Source organism: Sapajus apella, unplaced genomic scaffold (assembly GCF_009761245.1).
Source record: "Sapajus apella isolate SASKATOON/1434 unplaced genomic scaffold, GSC_monkey_1.0 scaffold106, whole genome shotgun sequence".
NCBI lineage: Eukaryota > Metazoa > Chordata > Mammalia > Primates > Cebidae > Sapajus > Sapajus apella.
This window is the reverse complement of record NW_022437046.1, coordinates 6280310-6299725: the sequence shown is the minus strand read 5'-3', so window position 1 is coordinate 6299725 and position 19416 is coordinate 6280310. Positions and strand designations below refer to the sequence as shown.

The 19416-nt window shown below is 40.8% G+C and overlaps 1 long non-coding RNA gene across 1 annotated transcript; it reads left to right on the top strand.

Moving 5' to 3' along the window:
* The first annotated feature begins 3021 nt into the window (after nucleotides 1-3021).
* LOC116537110 lies at nucleotides 3022-12301 on the top strand. Its single transcript, XR_004262954.1, has 3 exons — nucleotides 3022-3888; nucleotides 5475-5590; nucleotides 10027-12301. It is a non-coding gene; the product is annotated as an uncharacterized LOC116537110 (long non-coding RNA).
* The last annotated feature ends 7115 nt before the right edge of the window (nucleotides 12302-19416 follow it).

The window sequence follows — 19416 nt, the reverse complement described above, 5'->3', positions numbered from 1 at the left end:
TAATATAAAAGATTACTTTGGGCATGAAGTTTAAAAGGACTCAAAGATGTTTAAATGGCTTACCGAGGCATTTATCAGGACTGGCAATATGATATCTTTTCTGTATCCCCTCCTGTCTTCTTCCTTTTTATGAATTATTCAGGGATTGCAGCATGGATAAAAATTCCAAATAGAATAATAAAAATGTGACTCTAAGTAGCAAAATGATTCTAAATGGGACTTATGGGGCAGAAGAATACTGATAGTCTTAGGAAAATAAGGCTAAAACTCAATTATTCTTGGGGAAATATACAATGGTTCATAGAATATAGATTTCTGAGACCTAGCTCCCGTCTCAGGATGGTGTTTTAAAATACCTGTCTTGCAGGATTAGAAATGAACTTAATTCCTAAAAAAAAAAAAAAAAAAAAAAAAACAAAAAAAAAAAAACTAGGCAAAAATCATCAGTGGTTGCTAAAATTATTAGGTGAATAGTTGATAAGAAACTTTGTAATAGATAGATGAGGCTGATAACTTTTAAACCTACTGTACCACCTTCACATTATTAGCAGTGGAACAGTGAGACATTAATTGCCTTCTGATATGATGTAGTAGGAAGTATGCAACACTACTTAAGAAATACTCTTGCCAAAATAATTGAACCTGAATTTAACAATTTTCTAACCACTGGTTTGTGAGAAATATGAGAAACCAAGAAGCATGCAAATTGACACCATAAGGATATAAAATATCAAATAAAAAAGATGGGAAATTCTATGAGACAAATGACTCAATTTCTTCAAGAAATAAATGGTATGAAGAAAAAGGGAGCAGGAAAGTATAGATTCAAGAAGACTTGGGGAGGCACAGTGGCTCATGCCTATAATCCCAGCACTTTGGGAGGCTGAGGCGGGCGGATCACGAGGTCAGGAGAACAAGACCATCCTGGCTAACATGGTGAAACCCCGTCTCTACCAAAAATACAAAAAAAAAAAATAGCCGGACATGGTGGCAGGCGCCTATAATCCCAGCTACTCAGGAGGCTAAGGCACGAGAATCACTTGAACCTGGGAGGTGGAGGCTACAGTGAGTCAGGGTCGTGCAACTGCACTCCAGCCTGGTGACAGAGGGAGATTCTGTCTCAAAAAAAAAAAAAAAGAAGGCTTAAAGACATAAGAGAAGTTGAGTGTGGTGGCTTATGCCTGTAATCCTAGCACTTCGAGAGGCTGAGGTGGGAGGATTGCTTGAGGCCAGAAATTTGAAACCAGTCTGCTCAACATAGCAAGACCTCACCTCTACCAAAAATTTAAAAATTAGCCAGCATAATGGCATGTGCCTGTGGAGGCTGAGGTGGGAGAATCACCTGAGCCCAGAAGTTTCAGGTTGCAGCGAGCTATGATTGTGCCACTGCATTCCAGAGCCTGGGCAATAGAAGTCCCTGTCTCTTAAAAAAAAAAAAAAAGAGAGAGAGAGATACATAACACATACAAACAAAAAAAGACCTTTTTTGGAGACAATGTGGGAAAATTACATGGACTGGGTATTAGATAATAAGGAATTATTGTGAAATTTATTATGTGTGATAATGGCATTATGATTGTTTTCTTAAGTTATTTTTAGAGATTGAAATATTGATGATGAAATAATATACCTTAAATTTGTTTTAAAATACTCTCCCAAAAATGTGTTTATGGGGATAGCCCGGGTGGGGTGGCCAATGACTGTTGGATCGCTTAAGCCCCAGAGTTCGAGACCAGCCTAAGCAGCATAGTGAGACTTCGCCTGTACAAAAAATAGAAAAAATTAGCTGGGCATGGTGGTGCTCACCTGTAGTCCCAGCTACGTGGGAAGCTGAGGTGGGAGGATTACTTGAGCCTGGGAGGTCGAGACTGCAGTGAGCTGTGATTGAGCTGCTGCATGTCCTCCAGCCTGGGTGACAGAGTGAGACTCTGTCTCAAAAAGAAAATAAAAGTATTTGTGGGTATAGATAAAATAATGACACAGAGTATTAATAATTATTGACTCTGGGTGATAATGAGCACATGGATTCATTATACTTTTAATTTTTGTCTATACAATTTTCCATAAGTTTCTAAAAAATAAACCTAACATTCAGTGGCAATGAGGCAATGTTAATAAGCCCATCTACTGAGCCAGGGCTATATGATATGAGAGCATTGTCAGACCAATGGAAAGATCTTGGCTTTGGAATCAGATAGATCTGAGTTTGAACCCTATCTCTGCTACTTACTACCTCTGTTACCTTGGGCAAGTAACTTCTCTGAATCTGTTTTCTCACTTGTAAATAGGGATAACATTACCTACATCAGAAGACTGGAGGGACATGTGAGGTGATATATATAAAGTGTCTATCATGTTCCTCGCACAAAAATAAATATAAATTAACCATGCAGGCCCAGTGTGGTGGCACATTCCTGTAATCCCAACACTTTGAGAGGCTGAGGTGGGTGGATTGCTTGAGCTCAGGAGTTTGAGACCAGCCTGGGCAACATGATAAATCCCCATCTCTACAAAAAATACAAAAATTAGCCCGGTGTGGTGGCACACACCTGCCATCCCAGCTACACAGGAGGCTGAGATGGAAGGATCTCTTGAACCTGGGAGGTGGAGGTTGCAGTGAGCTGAGATCATGCCACTGCATGCCAGCTTGAACAACAGAGTAAGAACCTGTCTCAAAAAAATTAAGAAAACAAAAAATAAATTAACTACCTTATACCAATCCACTTATTCTTAATTTCCTTTACTGGTTTTTAAAATAGATTTAAACAATCCAGAATGCATAAAATAGAGTGAAATATCCCCTTGCCACACTCCCCAATCTCACTCTCCAGAAAAAGGAACTACTACTGAGACTTTAATGTGTATGTTTCCGGCTTTTTCTTTATGTCTATAAATATTCACAGGTGTATGCATCCACATATGGTATTTTTTAACAAAAATGAAACCACACACATACATATTGTTCTGTGCTTTACTTTTTCCACATTACAATACATAGTGTGTCTCTTTTAGTGTGTCATTTCATGTGCTTCTATAGTTGTAGTTCAGTAAACAATGTTACTCATATGCCTTTGCTCCCTGGTGTATTTCTGTGAGCTAGAATCCTAGAGCAGAGTTTTTGGGTAGAAGGATATGTGTCGTGTATATTTTACTAATACTACAAAATGGTCTTAATGTCCCTCCACAGATTATTGGGTTATTTCACCTCAATTAAGATCTCAACATTATCAATTTTTCATACATTTCTAAGTTGCATTACTATCTTTCTGGGTACCGCTTCTCAATTGGCCATGAAAGGGTGTCAGAGAATAAATGTGTTAGATTGGCAAAAATCAGCCTCATGGAAAATAGTCCAGCTCCATCCTGCTATTTGTCCCTGTTAGAGAATAATAGGCTGTGTACTGTTTTCAAGGCTGGATGTAGTGGTGGATTGGATAAAATAAATGGGAGTCCTAGTTTTCTTTATGAAGAGCTAGTAAAGATTATGTGAGGCAGGATTCTGAAAGAAAGCAGAGGAATAAAACCTCCTCTCCAAAGAGGTCCCAGAGGATGACAAGCATGCAAAGGAAAGAAAGGGGAAGGAAATGCCACCTTGATTCCCTGGGGAGTTCAAGATCTCACTTTTCCCTCCTGTTGTTCTAGTCACTTTTAGAGAGGACAGTTCCAGAGAAAGAAGGTTTCAAAAAGAAAAGAAACCCAATTGAATTCACTTCTGTCTTACTTATGTAAGAACACCTGTCATGTGGTGTACAATTCATTCCAGGCAGACTCCTGAGAAAGACCACTTTGTAAACCACCCTTCTGTCAAGGAAAGGCCAACAATTGTCCTTTGTCCATGGACCCCTCCCATCATCCCACTATGAAGTTGCTGGTTCAAGCTGCTGCAAGGTTTGCGAGAGAAGAAATTTTTCCATTGTCCTATAGAAATTAGGTCACTAAGGTGATGTCATTCATGATGTAAGGCTTTCCTTGCGCTCTGGCTGTTCCTGATGTGGGAAATCATTCTTTTTTTTTTTTCCTTTGGGTCAATAATATGGCCACATAGAAAATGGCCTGTTCCTTGGCGGGGTATGGGGGCTCATGCCTGTAATCCCAGCACTTTGGGAGGCTTAGGCAGGCAGATCACAAGGTCAGGAGTTCGAGACCAGCCTAGCCAATATGGTGAAACTATGTCTCTATGAAAAATACAACAATTATCTGGGCGTGGTGGCACACGCCTACTCCAGAGGCTGAAGCAGAAGAATTGCTTGAACCTAGGAGGTGGCAGTTGCAGTGAGCTGAGATCCTGTCACTGTACTCCAACCTGGGCTGCAAGGGTGAGACTCTGTCTCAAAAAAAAAAAAAAAGTCCCAATCACTCTTGGACTTAGAGATAAGTTTTAATTTCATGCATTTCCCCCAACCTTTTTTTTTTTTTTTTTTTTTTGAGGTGGAGTTTCGCTCTTGTTATCCAGGCTGGAGTGCAATGGCGCGATCTCGGCTCACCGCAACCTCCGCCCCCTGGGTTCAGGCAATTCTCCTGCCTCAACCTCCTGAGTAGCTGGGATTACAGGCACGTGCCACCATGCCCAGCTAATGTTTTTTTGTATTTTTAGTAGAGACGGGGTTTCACCATGTTGACCAGGATGGTCTCGATCTCTTGACCTCGTGATCCACCCGCCTCAGCCTCCCAAAGTGCTGGGATTACAGGCTTGAGCCACTGCGCCCGGCTTTTTTTTTTTTTTTTTTTTGACACAGGCTGTCACCCAGGCTGGAGTGCAGTGGTGTGATTTGCCTCCAAGGCTCAAGTGATCCTCCAGCCTCAGCCTCCCAGTAGCTGGGACTACAGGTGCATGCCACCCAGCATTTTTTTGGGGAGAGGGTGTAGATTTGGGATTTTGCCATGTTACTCAGGCTGGTCCCAATCTCCTAGGCTAAAGCAACCTGCCCGCTTTGACCTCCAAACATGTTGGGATTACAGAAGTGAGCTACAGTGACCGGCCTATTTCACACTTTTAAATTCAAGTTATAACTCAGTAAAGTTTGAAAAAACTTTCATTGTATTCAACATTCAAAACACTTTTTGTCTTTAATTTGTTTTTAATCTCAAGGTCAAAGTCTTCTACTAATCCACAGATAGGCTGACAACCAGCAAATGGTTAGTTTGGATATGAACCTTAACATAGACATGTTGCTTTTTCTTTGACAGGTAATTTTAATTATTTTGACAAATACTTGTGTGTCAGGTACTGTCCCATGTGCTAAAGAGAAAGCAAAACAAAACAACAAAAATTCTTGCCCCGTGGGTTTACATTCTAGTGAGGAAGCTTCATTCATTCATTCATTCATTCATTCAACAAGCACTCACTGATCTTGTAGTATGACTCAGGCCTTGAGCCACATACTGTGAATAAACAGGATTTTAGCCCTAACCTCAGAATTTAGTGGGAGAAATAAGATGTGTGCCCTTCTTTCCTCTTATCCTCCCCTACACAGAGAATACAGCAGAGGGCAAGCTTGCTCAGCTTGGGTTCAAAGAAAGTTTCTCAAAGAAGATGACAAGTAAGATGAAACTTGAAGAATGAAACTGATGAGGGAGAAGGGCGGTCCAGGTAGGGAAGAGAGCAAGCATGGCATGCAGGTGGCATGAGTCATGCTAGGAGATCGATGAATGCAGATGAATGAATGAAACTTCTCTGGTGGAGTGCAAACTCCAGGAGGCATGTTCTGGGAACTGTAAGTCCCTTCCTGTAGCTGAATTTAAAGTACGTGGGGATGGGCAGGAGACGGAGCTGGGGAAGGAGGAAAAGTCCAGATGTGAGGCAGGCATGTCTAAGGGCCTTTGTCCTGATGATAATTAGAACATTAGTGGATCATTTTAAACAGCAATACACCATGGTCTGATTATGTTTTATTCTTTTCTTGATAAAGGTATAGTTGAAAAATCACAAATAATATGTGTTTATTTTAGAAGATTCATTGGGGCCTTTCTGTGGAAGCAATGATTTCATTCTCCTATTTTTATTACCAGTACATTGAACATCTCTCTCTGTCTCTCTATTGGCATAAAAGAACGCTTCTCTCTGATTGGACTTGACACACAGAAGGATCTCAGTAAAGATTTGCTGTTGTTGATGTTCTCCGACACTGGTAAGGTGCATCCAGATTATACAAGACTGTGATCTGGTCCAAACACAACACTCTGAAAAACTGGGACTTCACCTGACTGGAAAAATTTACAATTCCCATTGCCACTTCACTGTCATTATATTTTTTAAATTCTCATTTTGAAAAACATTTTATTATGCAAAAATTCATATATTAATGCATATTGTAAAAGTAAAAAGAATAGAATGATAAACCCTCACGTGCCCATCATCCAGCTTCAATAATTAACAAGTCCCAGCCAAAAATTGTTTTATTTATATCCTTCCCTCTCCTTGACCATTGCATTATTCTGACATAAATCTCAGATATTATATATTTTAGTATGCATCTCTTAAGGATAAGTACCTTTTTTAAAAACTTTCAACTATTATTTTAGATTCGGGGGTACATGTGCATGTTTGCTCAATGGATATATTGCATGATGCTGAGGTATGGGGTATAATTGACCCCATCACCCAGGTAGTGAGCATAGTACCATACAGATAGTTTTTCTACCCTTGCACCTTTCTCTCTCTCACCTGTCTAGCAGCCTGCAGTGTCTGTTGTTCCCATCTTTATGTCCATATGTACCCAGTGTTTCACTCCCACTTGTGAGAACACGCATTTGACTTTCTGTTCTGCATTAATTTGCTTAGGATAATGGCCTCCAGCTGCATGCATGTTGCTGCAGAGAACATAATTTTGTAATTTTTTATGGCCTTGTCATATTCCATAGTGTGTATGTATGGCATTTTCTTTATTCAGTCCACCATTGCTGGGCACCTAGGTTGATTACCTTTCTTTGCTATTGTGCGCAGCCCCGTAATGAACATATGAGTGCATGTGTTTTTTTGGTAGAATGATTTATTTTCCTTTGGGTATATGCCCAGTGATAGGATTTCTGGGTCAAATGAGAGTTCTATTTTTAGTTCTTTGAGAAGTCTTCAAATTGCTTTCCACAGTGGCTGAATGAATTTACATTCCTACCAACACAGTGTACAAGCATTTCCTTTTCTCTGCAGCCTCAACAACATCTTTTGTTTTTTGACTTTTTGATAATAGCCATTCTGACTAATGTGAGATGGTACCTCATTGTGGATTTAATCTGCATTTCTCTGATGATTAGTGATATTGAGCATTTTTTCATGTGTTTGTTGGCTGCTTATATGTCTTCTTTTGAGAAGAAAAGTGTCTTTTGCTCACTTTTTAATGGAGTTATTTGTTTTTTGCTTGTTGATTTAAGTTCCTGATAGATTCTGGATATTAGGCCTTTGTCAGATGCATACTTTGCAAGTATTTTCTCCTATTTTGTAGGTTGTCCACTCTGTTGTTGGTTTCCTTTGCTATGCAGAAGCTCTTTAGTTTAAGTCCCATTTGCCAATTTTTGTTTGTATTGCAACTGTTTTCAATAACTTAGTCATCAATTCTTTGTCAAGGCTGAGGCCAGAAGGGTATTTCTTAGGTTTTCATCTAGGATTTTTATAGTTTTAGGTTTTACTTTTAAGTCCTTAATCCTTTCTGAGCTAATTTTTGTATATGAAGAACGTATTTATTCAGACGGAGTTTCGCTCTTGTTTCCCAAGCTGGAGTGCAATGGTGCGATCTCGGCTCACTGCAACCTCTGCCTCCCAGGTTGAAGTGATTCTCCTGCCTCAGCCTCCTGAGTAGCTGGGATTACAGGTGTGCACCACCACACCTGGCTGATTTTTGTATTTTTAGTAGAAACAGGATTTCACCATGTTACCCAGGCTGGTCTCAAACTCCTGACCTCAGGTGATCTGCCCGCATCAGCCTCCCAAAATGCTGGGATTGCAGGCATGAGCCACTGCGCCTGGCCTATTTATTTTAGAGATGTAGTCTAGCTCTGACACCCAGGCTGGAGTGCAATGGTACAAACTCAGCTCACTGCAACCTCTGCCTCCTGGGTTTGAGTGATTCTTCTGCCTCAGCCTCCTGAGTAGCTGAGATTACAGGTGTGTGCCACCATGCTTGGCTAATTTTTATATCTTCAGTAGAGATGGGGTTTCACCATGTTGGCCAGGCTGGTATTGAACTCCTAACCTCAGGTGATTCACTCTCCTCGGCCTCCCAAAGTACTAGGATTACAGGCATGAGCCACGGTGCCCAGCTGAAGAACCTATTTTAAAAACATATTCACAATTCTTATATCTAACAAAAGAAAATGAATTATGGATGGAATAAATGATTAAATGTAAAAAATAAAACCATTTTTAGCAGCTGGATGTGGTAGCTCATGCCTGTAATCCTAGCACTTTGGGAGGCTGAGGCAGGTGAATCATGAGGTTAGGAGTTCGAGACTAGCCTGGCCAACATAGTGAAACCCGTCTCTACTAAAAATACAAAAATTAGCTGGGGATGGTGGTGAGCACCTGTAGTCCCAGCTACTCAGGAGGCTGAGGCGGGAGACTTGCTTAAATCCAGGAGATGGAGGTGCAGTGAGCCAAGATCATGCCACTGCACTCCAGCCTGGGGAACAGAGAGACTCTATCTCAATAAATAAATAAATAAATAAAAGGCCAGGCACGGTGGCTCACACCTGTAATCCCAGCACTTTGGGAAGCCAAGGTGGGTAGATCACGTGGTCAGGAGTTCGAGTCCAGTCTGACCAACATGGTGAAACCCCATCTCTACTAAAAATACAAAAGTCAGCCGGGTGTGGTGGCATGTGCCTGTATTCCCAGCTGTTCAGGAGGCTGAGGCAGGAGAATCATTTGAACCCCGGGGGCAGAGGTTGCAGTGAGCTGAGATTGCGCCACTGCACTCCAGCCTGGGTGACAGAGCGAGACTCCATCTCAAAATAATAATAATGATAATAAATAAATAAAAACCATCTTTAAAATTGAAAGAAAACATAAGAGAAATTGAACATATTTTTGGAAAAGGAAGAAACTATCTAAACATAAAAGCAATGGAAGCTATCACAAAGAATATCAGTAGAATTGACTAAAAATAAAGTTAAAATATCTATGTTAACAAATACAAGATGAAGGGACAAATGACAATCCGAAGGGGAATATTTGCTATGAATGACAGGTTAGCAGCCTTAGTACATGTGACCTAGTCTAGACTGCTACTGGGTCCAGAAGGATCGACTTGCAAGATTACCCCAAGTCAGGCCTGGCATGGTGGTTCACGCCTGTCTGTCATCCCAGCACTTTGGGAGGCTGAGGCAGGCAGATCACCTGAGGACAGGAATTTGAGATCAGCCTGGCCAATGTGGTAAAACCCCATCTCTACTAAAAATGCAAAATTAGCCAGGATTTGGTGGCACACATTTGTACTCCTAGCTACTCGGGAGGCTGAGGCACAAGAATTGCTTGAACCCGGGAGGTGGAGGTTGCAGTGAGCTGAGATCATGCCATTGTACTCCAGCCTGGGCGATGAAAGTGAAACTCTGTATCAAAAAAAAAAAAAAAAGGATAATCACAATGCTGGTTCTTTAGACCCACCTTTTTTATTATTTGCAAGTTTTATTTTTTCCTCAGGACTTCCTGCTCCAATTATTCCTTCAAAGTGCCTTTGGGATGGGGATAGGGATTTAGTCTGATGCTCAGTCTGCTGATCTCACATCCTTCTGCTCTTTAGATCCCAGAAGCTCTGCTGGGTCCCTGCTGACCTCATCTCAGCTACCAACAGCTGACCCTCTTCCCCTCCAGAAATCAAGGAAGCACCCTCTGCTTCTTAACGACCGATCGTTTTCAAAGGGTTTTCCTGCGGAGAAGCTGCTGGGCCACTAATGACCCAGTTCTTTTCATTATACCGCAGTTCCTTCTATCCCAGAACTCACAAGCACTCTTACAGTCAAGGGAGAGAAGGGTGGGAGAGAAAGAGAATGATCAGGCCTCTGTGATGCCTAAAATTATCCCCTTCTGACCTCCAGGGTCTGCTGTGTCAACTGTTTCCTAGCTGCAAGTGACAGAAGCTGATGGTGACAGATGAAGCAGAAAAAGGGTTTATTAAAAGACCATTGGTTGACTCAGAATTGTTGAGAAGGCTCAAAGAAACAATTGTGAGGTTAAGCCTCCAAGAAAATCACCCCCAATTATGTAGCACAATTGGCCTGATGAGAAATCTGCAGCCACAGCCCATTACCACTCAGCGGCTATCCTGCAAGGAACTCAATGTGACTGTAACTGCTGCTGCTGAAGGCATCACTTCTGTGTCAGGAACTAACTCTTATATTGCCCCTTTCACCAACTTCTCACAAGTGCACGTGATCCGAGGAGCACCAATCACAACCCTGTGTCCTAGCTGCAAATGAAGGAGAGGAGGAATAAGTATTCTGCCTTCTAACTTGGTGGGACTCGAAACAGGAAATTCTCCAAACATCCAAAGGGTGTTCAAAAGGTGCCAGGTTCCGAGAGATAATAATAGATATCCATCAGAATGGATGACTTAGGCTGGGTATGGTAGTCTTTAGTATTTTTAAACTATTTTCTATATAGTTTAAGACAAAGTAATAATTATATTGTAATTATGTTAATATTGTTAGGAACCAAGATTTTCAGTGTAAGAGAAGAGAAATATAAAATCAAAGACATTAATATAAATAAATCAATATAAATTTGAATTAGAAATAGTGTAAACGTCAAAGTTTTTTCCTCCATTTTAAAGTACATATATCCTATTTTTGTACTTTTCAGAAAGGCCTAGAAGTATGAAAAACCCATGAGCAATGAGTAACTTATAGTGCCCAGATTGTGGTCCCTAAATGACATTTCCCACGAAAAGGAATCAGAACTTCTTGGATGGCTGATTCCAAGGCTAGGGTGGTACATGTACAAGATGAGGCTAGACTATCTTGCTGAGCTAAAAGCTGCAAAGTTACCAAAGATCAGTGGGTTGTATAAAAATAACCCAAGAACCATCAGGAAGGGGCTCCAGCTGGCCAAAGATGGGATAATTTAAGTTTCTGAAAAAGTAGTGACTGAATACAGTTGAAATACATAGAATACGTAAAAACCTAATGTGTGCATGAGGGGAAAAAGTGCCAAAACAAATAAATAAATAAACTTATTGGATACCATGGGCTCTATCTAATCCTTACTTTGAAAATTGGCAATTAGAGGGAAATAACTAAGTACTGAGACAGCCAAATGCCTGGACAAAAAAAGGGGGTCACTGGCGAATCTCTAAACCGCCCTACAAGTGTCTACATCAAATACTTTTGTGCAGATGAGGGAACCTACCCAGGGCCTCATCTGAGCATGCTCACAGAGGACTAGGGGAACAGGGTGGAGCCAGAGGGAGGCGAGGAGCCTGGCCTCTTCCGTTCCTATGTGGTGGAATATTCAGTCTGTGAGGTACAGGGCCTGTTAGCCGGACTCTATCTCATTTGCGGAGTGTGTGTGTGTGTGTGTGTGTGTGTGTGTGTGTGTGTGTGTGTGTGTGTGTGTGTGTGTGTGTGTGTGTGTGTGTGTGTGTGTTGGGTTTTTTTTGGCTTTTTTTCCCTTTTTGTCCAATAAAATCCTTTGTACTCACCCTTCAATGTGTCTGTGTGCCTACATTTTCCTGGCTTATGACAAGAACCTGGTTTTAGCTGAACTAAGGAGCAAAATTCTGCAATATTTTGCTGCCCAGACATGGGGCTTGAGGATGCGTAAGTTGCGAGCCAAAAACTATTTTTCCCTTTCACTTCTAAGCTTTTTTGTCCTTGTGCTTCTGAGGGTAGAGGAAATTATTCCTCCTTTCCCCACAGTCGCTCCTGGGGTTTGGGAATGTCAGCCTCTGCCTTCTATTTTCAGGGTGATGGGCAAATGGCGGCTTTCCCTCTCCCTTCCTGGACAGGGCTGGGGCACATGGCCTCTGGCCCAAGGGTGCCCAATAGGGCACATCAATTAAGTTTCTCTCCCTGTTGGAGGAACCCATTTGTTTAAGAGCTTCTTTCCCCAGGCATCTTTCCAACCCTGCACTTTTAATTTTTTTTTCCTGTTCTCCACCCTGTCAGGAATTAGCTTTTAAGTTAAAGACTCTTTTTCCTTTAAGAAATAGTTTTTTCTAGGCCAGGATCCCATCACTGTTTATATTCTCTATAAAGTTTTGATTAAGGGGCCAGGTGCATTGGCTCACACCTGCAATCCCAGCACTTTGGGAGGCTGAGGTGGGCAGATCACCTGAGGTCCGGAGTTGGAGACCAGCCTGGCCAACACGGTGAAACCCTCTCTCTACTAAAAATACAAAAATTAGCCAGGCGTGGTGGTGGACATCTGTAATTCCAGCCACTCATGAGGCTGAGGCAGGATGATCCCTTGAACCCGAGAGGCAGAGGCTGCTGTGAGCCGAGTTCACACCACTCCTCTCCAGCCTGGGTAACAGAGTGAGACTGTCTCAAAAAAAAAAAGTTTGGATTAAGGAAAAAGGATTTGTAAAGTTGGACCAGTGTGTCTAGGCTGTTGGTCTAGGCTGTCTAGCGTGCTTTGCATGACTTTCTGTATAGTCAGTAGCAAACTTTGCTGCAGGCCTCCATCTTGTTTTACATTCTTGAAAGCACGACCTGTAACATAGCAATGCTTTGTTTAGCCTCTGCCATGTTACAGTGGCAGCTGGGTTCAATTCTGGCTTAGGGAACGAGTCCTTTCTGGTTCGGTATCTGCAAAACATTTTGCTGTTTGTTGTTCCTCTTCTCTTCCATGAACCACCTTGTATTTTCCTTTCTCTGAGGTCACCTTTAGTAAAGTTGGAAAGCCAGAAGTATTGGCCACTTCGAGTGGCTAATGTCGGGTAACAAGGGATTTAAAAGGACTTTCTTAAGAGTGCTCAGCTTAATTAAAAGATATCCAAATTATAGGGATATTTAAAAGGCTTTTATGTTTTTCTTTTCTTGGATCTTGTTTGCTGGAAAAAGTGTTTTTTTTCTCAGTTGACTGAATTCTTTTTCTCCATTTTGCCTTGCCACTCTTAATTCATGTGTAAGAGGCCAATAAGCCAATTAGGAGACTGGCAAATGAAAAATCTTATAACCACTGCATCCTTTTCTGCCTGTCTGTGTAATTGTATATATGTTGTATGTGTGATATCTATAAAAAGAGTCCTAATTAATTGGCTGGCCTAAAGGAAGATGAACACTTGGATCAATTATGTTTTAAAGGGAAGATAAAAGCTGTGGTACTTTTTCATTCATGTGACTTTAATCTTTGAGAAACAAAAACAGCCTTAAAGATGATTGGTGAAATGCAGATGCTATCAAAATGTAAATTGGTGAACTACATTATGCAGTACAAATACTAGGTTTGCTAAATATTTAAAGGTTATAAACTGCCTTTTTGGTCTTTGAGAACTGTTTGACTTGCCTGCTTCACAGTTGGTAAGGCCTGCAGACATATGGAATTGACCATGCCCTTAATTATGCTGGAAGGAGTCAAACCTTGGGTGCATGTAGCACATAATTAAAACAACTTACCAGGTTTTACATTAAAGTTAAAAATTGCTGTGAGTTACCATTATAACATGTAATTGAAACCGGAAATAGATTTATGTGCAAGGCATGTAAGAACAGTAAGATGTGTTTTTAGTAAAATATTATAAGAAGGCATGGAAATGTAAATTCTTGCCTAGGGTTGAAGGATTCTTTTGAATTAGAGAAGATAAAGCTGAAGGTTTAAACAAATGATGGAAGAATTGTAAAATTTAATCTTGCAAAAATTCCATGTGTGAACATATTGACAAAGTTCAAAAGGGCATTATATGGTTGGTTTTTTTTTTGTTTGTTTGTTTTTTGGTAAATTAAGCATTGAAATAAAAGACAACAAGGTAGTCTTAAGGCACTAATCCGCTCTTTCACAAAATTTGTAAAGGGTTATAAAAGTTTTTGCTTTTTTCAATTTCTAATTCATAATTTTGGCAAAATAACTTATGGTAATCTGGAATTCTATTTCATAACATCAACATATTTAACAGGCGCTACCATATTTAACAGAAATCAAACTTCAGTTTCAAAACTCTCTTTCCTGATGCCTGGTTTTTGGACGCTACAGAGGGCCCCTGGAGTATCCAAAAGAGAGGTAAGCAGGATTATTTTACATGTTTAGTTACATGGGATTGCCAAAATGGTGTTCAGTCTTCTTTGGATTATATTTTGGTGGATAATACTAATATATGTTCCAAAATTGTATGATATTTCTAAAATTCTAATGTCTAAAGTATATGCTGTCAGTCATAACTAAGGTTGTTAAGTTATTGTAAACCACAGAGATAACCAAACTTCTTTGTCAATTGCATTTCTGACTGTAACTACCTTGGATAAAGGCCTGTTAAAAGTAGGCAGAATCTTATTGTCTGGGATAATCTAAGACAGGCCACACAGCAGGAGGTGAGTGGCAGGTGAGCAAAGTTTCAACTGTATTTATAGCCACTCCCCATGGCTCTCATTACTGCCTGAACTCTGCCTCCTGTCAGATGGCATTAGGTTCTCTTAGGAGCATGAACCCTATTGTGAACTGTGCATGTGAGGGATCTAGGTTGTGTGCTCCTTATGAGAATCTAATGCCTAATGATCTGTCACTGTCTCATCATCCTCAGGTAGGACTGTCTAGTTGCAAGAAAATAAGCTCAGGGCTCCCACTGATTCTACATAATGTTGAGTTGTATAATTATTTAATTACATATTACACTGTAATAATAATAAAGTGTACAATAAATACGATGCACCTGTGCGTTAGGTTTCAGCTTTCATCTTGAAACTATCCCTCCCACCCCACACACATACTGGTCTGTGGAAATATTGTCTTCCATGAAACTGGTCCCTGGTGCCAAAAAGTTTGGGGACTACTGATCTAGGACCAATGGGTTTGACAACTGTTCTTTGGCCTATGTACGGGCATCTGGCATTTTTGCCTGCCCAGCATCCCTTTCCCTTCATCCCTGTAATAGAATCTTATTTCCTTTGGGGAAATCTGTATGTTTGCATAGCGTTGCCCCTTCGTTTCTACACCGTGGGGCAGACCTAACCAGTCAGATTACTTCATTTCTTTGACCACAGAAGTTAATACTAGGATGGGTGCGTGACTCACACTGGGCACATTAAAATTCCATCCTGGCCAGATATTTTGGAAGAGGCTCTTTTTCCACTGAGTGCTAAAGTGGCTGGCTCTGAGGCTTGGGTTGCTGGTGGCTATAATGTCCTCCATGTAGAGAGAGCCAATGAAACAGAAATGCCAGAGACAATTTCTTAAATTATTTGAGCCCTGGGTTCTAATTATGCCTGAAGCAAGATTCACTCCTGGATTATTTAAATATGAGCAGCAATAAATTGCCTTATTTTTTCTTTAGTTTATTTATAATTTTATTTTTTGAGACAGTGTCTTGCTCTGTCACCCACGCTAGAGTGCAGTGACACAATCATGGCTCACTGCAGCCTTGAACTCCTGGGCTTCAGCAATCCTTCCATCTCAGCCTCCTGAGTAGCTGGGACTACAGGAATGTGTCACCACACCTAGCTATTTTTTTATTTTTATTTTTGGAGAGATAGAATCTCACTATATTGTCCAGGCTGATCTTGAATTCTTAAGCTCAGCTGATCCTCCCATCTCAACCTCTCAAGTGCTGAGGTTATAGACATGAGCCACCATATAGTTAGTTTAAATTGGTTAGTTTAAATTAGGGAAAGTCTTGACTAGCATGGCATGTGGGATGCTTCATTTATTCAATTAACTATTAATCTGCTCCAGTCACTTTGCCACCCTGGAGATACAAAATAAAAGAATCCATGTCGCACAGCTAACAGTTAAAGAGACAGTTATAATACAGCAATTATGTAATACCTGACACTTACATAGTGCTTAATGTGTTCTAAGCACTATTCTAAACATTTTACATATGCTAACTTATTTAACTCTGATAACAACACTTTGAGATAGGTTGTGTTACTTTTTCCATTTTAGAGAAGGAAAATGAAGCACAGATAACTTTAAAAAATTGCCCAAGTTTACTCAGTAAAGAAGTGGAAGATCTGGAATTCAAATCCAGGTAGCCTGGCTTTTAAGCATGACATTCTATAGCTTTGTTACACCTAAGGGTCAACGTTGGAGTTATACTGAAAAATAATAAATAATAATGGCCACCATCATTGAATGCACACTATGTGTCCAGTTCTAAACTAGGTGGATTTCTGCCTTACCACATTAAGACTTTTCAAGAATTTAATGCAGCAAAGAATATTCTTTGCGTATTTGAGGAAACCGAGGCTTAGAGAGGTTAAGTAACTTGACCAAATTGCACAGCCAAAAACAAGTGATACAGCCTGAATTTGGATCCAGTCATGTCTGCCTCTAAAGCCTTTCCTGTTTCCATCATCTTAACCTGGATGGCCTTACATTCCAACTTTTCCACTAGAGGTGCAGCATTTCTAGGGTGCTTATGATTGGCTGCCAGCAACCAAAAAATGGAGTCAACTTGGAGAATTCTCTAACATCAGAGAGTATGGCATATTTTGCTTGCAGCAGTGCTCTTGGAATTTGTGTATACCTTGCAATCTGATACTCCTGAACATATATTTGCTGTAGTTGGGGAGATATTAAGACACTTGTTGTAAGTGTCCCTTTGGGAGTATAAAAAGGATTTTATTTATTTATTTTTATGGCAGTCATTCAAATGTTGAAGGAGGAGACACTACTTTTGTGCTGCTTCCTGCCTTCAGGCCAGACCTGCAAATAAGAAGGCTTTTGGATAAGGAATGAATCAGGTGTCCTGGGGACAAAGTACACATTTCATCAGAAAACAAGAGAACGAGAATGAGAATGAAAATAATATTTGGGTGGGAATTTTCTGTGATCCACAGAAGACATCCTTGTCTAATAAAACCACCCCATAACACAGGAGAAGCTGATAATGTTCCTTCATGTAACCAAATCACGCACAGGTTTGCTGATACTCCACATTCCTTCAGGGAAACATATCAACTAAATTATACCTGTATGCTTCTTCATCCAAACATTTATTAAGTGCTTACAAATCTCTTTCTACAGATTAACTCATTCAAGCCACATAACACTGCCATGCTACAAATGAGAAAAATGAGGCATAAAGGACTTGACTCAGCAGCAATTGAATTATATGCTTACCAGGAGTCAATGATGTTTGCTAACAAACCAGTTTTTGCCAGGCACACATGGTGTAATTTAATTAAATTAAATGTACAATGGAAACCTATGAAATATGAGTGTAAAAAGAAGTTGAGCTATTATTTCTATGAAAGCTAATTTGGATGTTTTGGAAAGACTTAACAGTTTCTCTAAATTAAATTATTGCTATTGGATTAAGTAACATCACGCTCTTTTCCTGCTTTTTGCCTGTTGCTGCTAATTAGAAGGACTTTTTTCATATTTTCCTCTTCAAATGTATCCTCCAGGATCCAGCTCAACTACGACCTTTTTTGAGAAACCTCTGATGGTCTGAGTGCCACCTACTCATTAGTGGCAACTTGCTTAGTGTCTCTGAGCCTTACAGTCTGTACCTGTGAATTGGAGCCAATAGGATTGTTAGATTTTGTGAAGATTAAGTGAGATGATGCTTATTAAGTTATCTGGTCCACGGTAGGTACACAATAAATGGCCCTAATTTTGATGTGCTGATCCTATGTTAGGAGCTATGGAAATTGATGAATGAGACAGTCCCTGCCCTAGGAAGCCTCAGACTAGCACATCACTACATGCTCTTGTCTCCACGTGTCCCTTAGTGAGCTGAAGCAGATTTTCATAAATGTAGATGGAAACTTTTCTAGATGTTTTTAGACACTGACACCATTATGTCATCCAGGTTCTCAGTTAACATTTGATTTAACTCATCCTGAAGGCTTGAAGAGCTCCAGCACAGGTGACTATGTTTTTTTTGTTTTGTTTTGTTTTTGAGATGGAGTCTCTCTGTCACCCAGGCTGGAATGTAGTGGTTCAATCTTGGCTCACTGGAACCTCTGCCTCCCGAGTTCAAGCAGTTCTCCTGCCTCAACCTCCCAAGTAGCTGGGATTACAGGTGCCTGCCACCAAGCCTGATTAATTTTTTGTATTTTTAGTAGAGGTAAAGTTTCACCATTTTGGCCAGGCTGGTCTCAAACTCCTGACCTCAAGTGATACGCCTGCCTCAGCCTCCCAAAGCGCAAGGATTACAGGTGTGAACCACCGTGCCCGGCCATGACTATCTTATACTTAGTCACCAAGTGATTTATCCTGAAACTTAAAGGGGCCACAGGAGTAACTTCAAAAGGAATAAGTTCCCTCTCACGGAAGCCACATGGAGCAGGCTCTGGAATCTCTCCAAGTCATGGGTTCAAATCGTATATCTATCATTCACTGGCTGTTTGACCTTGGGAAAGTGATATAATGACCCTATCAATTTCCTTGTCAGATAAATGAGGCTAATAATTCTCATTTTATGCGAATCGAATAAGGAGCAAATGAGATGAAGTGACAGGTGTTCAGCACAGTACTTGGCACATAGTAAATATCTAATAAATGTGTTAGTCTCCTAATAGGGGGATATAAGTAGGTGGGAATTTAGAGAGGACACTCTTGATCATGAGCTAAGGAATAGCAGACAGTCCTTCCATCAGTGCTTCCTTTCCACCATTATCACAAAGATTCTGGTCTGGATAGCCTGTGTGCCTCTCCCTACACATAGTCTCTTCTCAGTCTTTCAGTAGAAAGACTTTTTTTTTTTTTTTTTTGAGATGGAGTCTCTCTTTGTTACTCAGGCTGGAGTGCAGTGGCCCAGTGTCGGCTCACTGCAACCTCCACCTCCCGGGCTCAAGTGCTTCTCCCACCTGAGCCTCCTGAGTAGCTGGGACTACAGGGATGCACCACCGCGCCAGGCTAATTTTTTGTATTTTTAGAAGAGTTGGGATTTTACCATGTTGGCCAGGCTGGTCTCAAACTCCTGGACTCAAGTCGATCTGCTTGCCTCAGCCTCGTAAAATGCTGGGATTACAGGCGTGAACCACCATGCCTGGCCAGAAAGATTATTAATCAAATTCGTATTCCATTATTTACTTGCAGGATTATCTTGAGTGAGGTAAAGGACCTCTGGAAACCTCATTTTGTTTTCTTTTTCTCTGAGGCAGGGTTTCATTCTGTCACCCAGGCTGGAGTGCAGTGGTGCCATCATGACTCACTGTAGCCTCAACTTCTTGGGCTCAAGCCATCCTCCCACCTCAGCTTCCCAAGTAGCTGGGACTACAGGCGTTTGCCACCATGTACAGCTAATTACTGTATTTTTTGTAGAGATGGAGTTGCACCAGTGTTGCCCAGGCCGGTCTTGAACTCCTGGGCTCAAGCGATCCACC